Source organism: Tursiops truncatus, chromosome 17, assembly GCF_011762595.2.
Source record: "Tursiops truncatus isolate mTurTru1 chromosome 17, mTurTru1.mat.Y, whole genome shotgun sequence".
In the NCBI taxonomy this organism is placed as follows: domain Eukaryota; kingdom Metazoa; phylum Chordata; class Mammalia; order Artiodactyla; family Delphinidae; genus Tursiops; species Tursiops truncatus.
In genome coordinates, this window is record NC_047050.1 from 20,860,941 (window position 1) to 20,869,272 (window position 8,332).

Sequence of the window (8,332 nt, forward strand, 5' to 3'; positions counted from 1 at the left end):
TTTTCTGGACGTAGAGAATCATTTGCTATGGTAAACGGGATAAATGCTTGTGCTGCCTCATGGGAGTGGAATAGAAAAGAGTAGCTGGTTCTATTCTGCTGAGACGCCAAGGTCTCCGTATTCTTTCAAAATCAGTGGCCTTAGAGGGATCGTGAATTGCTGAGGTGGAGCAATCCTTACTCTTCTTTCTCTCTCGTCTACTGCCTTTGAAATCAACTAGAGCTGCATACTTGGAAGCAGCACAAAGGGTAAGTCTGGAAATAAAAATATGGCCTAGGATTTGTGATGCTCAAGTGATTCAGACTCATTTCTCCAATAGCTGCAGTACTGAAATATGCTAGACTTATCATTGATATATTGCAGTTCACAGTGTTCTAATTCATTTTACAGAAGGAATCCTGCCCAGCCCTACTATTACTCTTTTAAATAGAACTTATGCTTTCGTTCCATTTGAAATAATTCATCATTAAGTTCAGAATATCTGATTCTATCAAATTATGCAGATACAGAAGGTGTCCAGGTCATCTTTGTGGACAAAATCACAGTGGTTAAAATCTCTTCTGTGATGTAATGTTCATTTGTGATATAAAATGCACTCAACATGACAAACCTTTTTCTTCCTTCCTTTAAGCAGTTTCTGAAATTCTAAACATTTCTTTCCTGAATAAATAAAAATGGGGATAAACAAGTCCCTTAGCTTCTGTATTCAGCATACAACAAAATGCACTTATTTTTTCTTATGTGTAAGATTGAAATTTTAACAACATTCTTCTTAACACCTTCTATTTTATGGATGCACTGCACATATTTGTATTGTGTAAGTTAGAGAGAGCCTGGCCTGTGCTTATTAATTTGTTTTATATTAATATATATATTAATTTTGTTGGTATTGATAGGCTCTTCATCATCAATTATGAGGATTTTACTTTACCATTTCACCAAAAACACAGAAATTAGAATGTATTCCATTCATTAGAAAAAATACGTATATAAGTAATCTAGAAAATAATTATCACTATGTATTTCACAGAGCAATGTTACAGATTACTACTGAAATTAATGTGTTGATGTCAGTTTTTTCCTCTTAATTTTTAACCCTACTGCCCACTTTGTTAGGTTTATTTTATGGATCACAAATAGATCTAATTCCTTGAAATATTTACTACCATGAAATGGTCACTTAACAACAATAACAAAATAATTATATTGCCCTTAGATTCTTAAGATTTAGTGATTTTCTTCTAAAATAACAATCAGATGGATTTAAATAAAGGAAGCCAACCATTGTAAGAGAAAGAAGATAAAAGTTCCACAATTTAACTTTATGTTACTTATAAACACATAATGTGTTATGTTTTTGTAAATAAGTCCAGATAAAAAATACTCTAGTTTTTTCAAAAGCTATCATCATGTAACTAATATTTTATTTAAATGTGTAATTATTAATCAGTTTCAGTTCAAAACAGGGCAATCATTTGGTTTCTTCAGACTCTAGTTACACATTGAGTAGTCTCTTATTTTAAGTCAAATTCCTATCACTAATCACAGAGGAACAAAGATGTGTCCAAATTCTGAAGGAACATGGGTGTCCCAAAGCTCAGATAATGAATTTTAGCTCTCTCAGGAGAAAAGCCTTTCCTGTATGTAATCTGGCAATATTCCAAGATTTCTTTTTAAAAGTAACTCCATATGTGTACTGAAAATAAGCTAGTGATGTTTTAAATCAACTGGAAAGAGAGGCTGTTCTTTTCAATATTTTTTTCCTGAGCATAACTTTGAAGTGCAGCATTTGGGGATTATGAAGGTTTGGGTTACCTGCTGAATGAAGGCATGGAAAATTATTTGAAAGTACCCTTTTTTTTTGAAACTGTACTTTAAACTTATGAAATATCACCTGTGGTTAAGAAAAGGTATGCAATTCAAAGCATTTTTTTTCAACCTAAAGACAAAGAGTTAATTTTAAATTGTGATTTTATTTGCCAAGTTTTCTATGGCTGCAAGATCATAATCAAAAGTTTGTGGTTCACTTATCTTAGAGGTAGGAGATGATGAGGACAAGTGAATACTATTAAATTAGAGAAAATATGGGTAAATTTATAATGAGTTAGGTACTGTGAGCAAAACTGAAGCAAACACCACAGCTTACTATGCTTTAATGATTGTCTCACAGCAGGTATTTTAAGAGATTTCATTCTCAAATAAATTCAACTCGCATCTATTTCTCAGTAATGTGCTCTGAATTTACATAAGGCATTCAAAGACTTGAAAAAAATATAGTCCATTCTTGTAATATTCTTAGCTAGAAAAAAGTTCCTGCATTGCCAAATTTGTATCGTGTAAATATATATAAAGGAAAATGTATTTAACTAATAATTCTTTTTCAGAAAGAAAGGAACTGTAATAATACATGTGTTATTTACATCATGAAAGTTATCCTTTGCCTAATATATCACAGACATACTTAATATAGTTGGGTACTGTCTAACAGCATTTTGAAAATATATGGATTGTTCTATAGTTAAATATTTACTTTAGTATGCAAAAATTTTTTTCACTATATCCAAAAAAACAAGATGGCTGCATCTTCTTTGTAGCAGCAATATAAAATTATAAAAAGGTAACAAAAAGACCCAATATGATACTTATTAAATAAATGTCAACTGTGTTAAAAATCATGTTTCAAGATGTTGTAAAGATATCACTTCAGAAACTCATTTCCAAAGTATTTCAACATTTATAATTGGTAAATTATGTTTAATTTATATATTTTAAAGGTAATGTGGTATGGAGTATAACTTACGGTAAAACTAACATTTACCAGATATATTTTTCATGAAATTAAGAAATATTTACTGAATGTGCCTGGTGCTTTGCTAAGGGCTAAGGAACCAATAAAATATAATGCATATTAGCTATTGATAAGTGTTAAGGAGAAAAAAGAATATTGCAAGGAAGGGAAATATAATATTTTGGGTGTGTTGCATGGAAAAGTTGTTGAAAATTTTGATATAGAGGCTGAAAAGCACCTCTGAAGTGGCTTTTGAATAAAGACCTAAGTTTCACATGGGAGTAGACATTGTATGTGTGTGGAAGAAGAGTGTCCTAGCCCAAGGTACACACATGGGACTGTTGTTGTATTTTACAAACAGTGAACATGGCAATGTGGCTGAAGTAAGGGAGGGGAATATGTAGCAGAAGAGGTCTGAAAGGTAATAGAATCAAGACAAGTAGGCTCTTGAAGGCCATGCAAAGACTGGATTTTAATTAGAGTAGCTGGAGGACTTTGAGAGCATGAATGACATAATGTGAATTATATGTTAGCAGACCACAACAATTTTGAGAATACACTGTAAGTAGGCAAAGAGAGAGGCAGCAAGACAGTTTAGAAGTCTATCACAACAATCAGGGAAGAGATGTTTTTTTAATAGTGGATTGTGACAGTAGTGATGGTGAAGATAATAAAAAGTGGTTGAATATTAAATCTACAGTATTTTGAAAGTAGAGCCAACAGGGATTGTTAAACAATTTCATGTAGAATATAAGAGAAAAAGAACAGTTAATAATGGCAAGAGACAAAGTCGGAAGGTTAGAGTTCTCACTGACCGTGATGAAGAAGACTGTTACAGGAGTGGGTCTGGGGAACATTCAGGTTGAGAGTATTGTTTACATAAGTCTGGAGTTAATGTGGAAGCCTAGGTATAAATTTAGGAGCCACTAGCACATTGATTGTATTAAAACAGTTACAGTGAGTCTAGACAAAGATAAATATATAATTCCTTGTTACAAAATTAAACATAGTCTTTATTACTTTCTTATTTTTATATTTTTCAGATTCATCTATATAAAGAAAGTTTAACAGACAAAACTGGGCAATGCAATATCAAGAAAAAATTAGCAAGATGTTGACAAAGAAGAAAAGAGCTGGTAGAACTGCCACAACTACCCTGCAGAACGATTTATTATTATGTATTGTTTTTGAAAATATGTATGCCTTATGACTTAAAATTCACATTTATGGGTACATCATAGGGAAATATTATAAAGAATATTTATTATATATCCCCCAAAAGACATAAACAAGGATTTTACTGGAACATTTCAAGTCAACATCTACCAGAAGAGAAATGGGAGACTATCTGAGCAATGAAATGTTGTACAGCTATCAAAATGAATAAACCAGAACTATATATATACACATATATATATATATATATATATATATATCAACTTTGATTGGACTCACAGACCTAATACTGAGTGAACAAAGCAAAATGCAGCCTATTTTATACAGTTATGAAATAATTGTATGTCAATCAAAATCATAAATACACATACATAGATCTATGTTGTGATAAATATATGTTCTAAAATATAAAAGCATGATTAACCTCAAATTTAATCATAATTACTGTTTCTGGGGCAGGAGAGGGGAACATGGAGGATTACAATATTATTTGTATGATATATCGTCAAAATATAAAATAATCAGATGCAACTATGAGAGAATGTTTTCTTTTTTTTTTTTTTTGGTACGCAAGCCTCTCACCGTTGTGGCCTCTCCCGTTGCGGAGCATAGGCTCCGGACGCGCAGGCTCAGCGGCCATGGCTCACGGGAACAGCCACTCCGCAGCATGTGGTATCTTCACGGACTGGGCACGAACCCGCGTCCCCTGCAGCGGCAGGAGGGCTCTCAACCACAGCGCCACCAGGGAAGCCCTGTTTTCATTTTTTAGTTGTGTGTGTGTTATCCTATTTTTTTCTACATAATTTTACATCTTTTTAAAGAGAAGATTTGAAGGTTTTGTGGGTGTGTGAAAATTGAATTAGGAACACTTCCAGAAATTGAATCATTATGCTATAGAGTTCGATTGCTGATAGAACTATTAAATCACTTAGAAAATACTTGGCTCTTAGAAAAGGATTTTCCTAAACTCTTATTAACTTCTCTCAGTGTAGCTGTTAGCATTTTCCTTCCACTAGTTTCTAGTAATCAAATATAAATTCATAAAATCACACAGCCCAAAGTAAAAAGGGAGGAAAGAATCTACATCTTAAAATAAAAATCCCAGCCCCCACACAACTCAGTTTGAAAACTGAAATAGACATCATGGGGAGAAAATTCACAAACAGCAGATGTTGTGGTTCACTTTTCCATTGTTGATATTAAACAAGAACACCTCTGAGATTCCACATCCTGTATTTATGGATTGTAGTTAAAATGGTAAAATGGTATATTCTGGTACTTCTAAATATTTTATGATATGAGGCATTTATGATGAAGAATCATTTTACTCACAAAAATGTTAGATTTCCTCTAGCATTCTATTTTCACTTGGAAGGAAACTGCACCTTTAACCTGTACTGAATGAGATTGGAAACAATGGATAAGATAGTGATATAAAGTGATTTTGTGCAAAGTAAATGTTTTCATTTTCAGAGAGGTAAATATTCAACACAACATGGAATATGATTATTTCTTAATATTGTATCTAGTAGGAGTCTCAAAACATAATAAATTAATGAAATTGATAAATAAATATGAAAAATCCTTAAATTTAGTAATTTGAATTAAATATGAGACAATATTCTATATTACAAACATATATCATTACTAATATTGATATAAAATTGTCTTTTTAAATTGATAAGGCGGCAGAAAGTAAAGCTTGCCAAGTTACAAGTTAATCCTCTATTAGATCTAATTAGTTTTATTTTCTAGCTGTTTTAAAGGTTACCTGAAGAAAACTGTTTTCTATAGCTTCTATTTTTAATTCTTTATAAACGTCTTGCACATGCCTGCTATTGATTACAAGAGTGTGAGGAAATAAAGGTATTTTTTGGAATGAGTTTTCTTTGACCTGAAAAAAAACAGTGCCCTTGCAGAGCATATGCGGTCTGGCTGCAGAATGCCTGAGTTTCAATTCTTTAATCTCTCTCATTTTTCTCACCTTTAAAATCAGGCTCATTGTTTTGTGAAGATTCAGTGGGATAATAGGTGAAGATACCTAGTGTTTGGCACCTGCGAAGCACCGAGCTCTCATCTATCCACAGCATAATTATTATTGTTTTTGTTGTTGTTGGAAAGGAACTAATTTTATAAATAGTCTCCGGCCTCTCAGCATCTTCCTTGGACCCCTTTAACTCATTCTCATTTGAGGATCATTTAGAAAATCACATCTGATTAGGTCTCTTCCCCAATTAAAACCATTAACGATTTTCAATGACTTTTAGGGCAAAGACCAAATGTGCCTGTTTGGTCATAACATGCCTATTAGCATCTGCACAATATTGCCCTTGCCTTCCTCAACAGCCTCATCTCTAATAACTTTTCTCACTGCTTTTTGCCCTCCAGAAATGCTTTGTCTCTCAAAGTCACCAACTTCCTCCCTACTATAGGACAGTCTTATAAACATGTAACCCTTCTACCCAGTCAATCCCTACTTACCCTTTAGATCTCTGTTCTAAATTCCATTTCTCTGAATCTTCCTGGAAACTCTCTGAAGCCTCCTGCCCTGGTCAGTCTGTTCTACAATACAATTAAAGTTTTGCGATTAGTTTTCTTGTGGTGTGGTATTTTAATATATTGGCAAAGAGAGTTTTCCATCTAGAAAGTATATATTAAGTTAAAGCAAGTGTCACTACATCCCATTCAATTGCCCATGACTATAGAAAGCTCTTCCCAACTGAAGAAAGGAAGAGGAACCAGAGAGAGAACAAGAGCACTTATACCTTGTTGGGTCCAGAGTCAGTGTAGGTAAGGAGAGTAGGCAATAGCAAGAGCCCAAAAGTTTAAGAAATTTAAGAGGTGTGGAAATTTAGAAGCTCAGAAAACTTGGACTATGTCTCTAGGTAAAGTCAAGAAATTGGCCAAATCCTAAAGTCCCTCACCCTACATCATGTTGAAAAAGTAGGAAAAAAAGTCTTAATGCTGTTTCCAGGCATTCCACCCTGAAACAACGTCAAATCTCTCTTACAGCCCTAGAATTGTACAGATAGGTTTCTGTACCTAAAAGCAGCATAGATATTCCGTAAAGAGCTATTGTAACTGAAACAAGTAGAAACAAAATACAGTAGAAACACACAAAGAATGGAGCTGGGAGGAAAACTACTGATGATGTTGCAGTAAATGGCAGGCATGGATGGATGGATTATGAAAATGCTGTTATCACCACCTCCACCATCACACTGATGACGTTGACCACCATGTCTAGGTTGGTGCACCAAGCGTTCTCCAGAATTTGGACAAATCCTCAGAGAAAATGTTTCCACCAATAGATTAGGAGCCAGGTATAATTTAAGTTTAATTAAAAGAAGATAATACAGTGACTTGGTAGCAATACATGTTTATTGAATATATTATTTGACTCTCTAAAATTATCTAACTTCATGCTGAACTGTAAGTTCTATAAAGAAAGGGACCTTTTCTATCTTACTCATTCCCCTATCCTCACAACCCAGTATAGTCTCTGGCACAAGCAAGTGAATACCTATTTTATGCTTGGATGGACAGTGCTGATGAATGAATGATGAGTATATGGCCTACTGGTTATTAACCGGGTGCACTGTCTTATGGAAACATATATTAGAATTAAAATTTAGATATTATAAAAAGACTCCTTAACTTAAAGGCAAATATGTTGCCGCCCAAGCTTAGAACATGAGGCCAGTCTGGTCCCTAGTTCTCACATCTGTAAAGCTGAGATGATATAATATGTCTATCACTGAGTATTGAGAAGAATTAAAAAGAAATACTATATGTACACCGTATACAAGGTTATTTAAACTCTCCATTATTTTTCTTTTGAAGAGTATTTTTTTCTAAGCTAATATGAAATCAGAGAATAATACTTTTTTAACTCTATTTTTAGAAAATAATACCTATACTTTGATACAGTGGCATGTATATAATCATTTGATGCCCAATAAAAGTTCTTTATAATTGAAAGCAGTTCCTCTTTATAGATGAATATGTCTGAAGAAATTCTAATTTGTTTATCGGTACATAGAAAGTCAGTTCAATACTTCATCAGATACACACAGTATTTGAATTATTCTCTGAAAATATTTAGAGAAGTATCACATGTATTTAGTTCTAAGTATTAATATTCATGGACTTATTCCTTCAGGAAACAAGGGATTTTTTAGAGGTTAAAAAAAATATCTGGCAATTAGAATGTCTGACTATGTCACTGTTATGGACTGAATTGTGTCTCCTCCCCAGGTATCTTAGAATGTGTCTGTATTTGTAAGCAGGACCTTTAAAAGGGTAATTAAGTTACAATGAGGTCATTAGGGTGGGTTCCAGTTCAATATGACTGGTCTCCTTATAATA

The 8,332-nt window shown here is 33.3% G+C and overlaps 1 long non-coding RNA gene across 2 annotated transcripts in view; it reads left to right on the forward strand.

Annotated features, from left to right (window-relative positions):
• The window catches only part of LOC141276899 (uncharacterized), a 67,830-nt gene extending 61,286 nt beyond the window's left edge, over positions 1 to 6,544 (forward strand). For both annotated transcript variants that reach the window (XR_012327224.1, XR_012327223.1), the window contains exon 6: positions 3,832 to 6,544. This is a non-coding gene — a long non-coding RNA (uncharacterized lncRNA). The remainder of the gene's footprint in view (positions 1 to 3,831) is intronic.
• Positions 6,545 to 8,332: the final 1,788 nt, after the last annotated feature.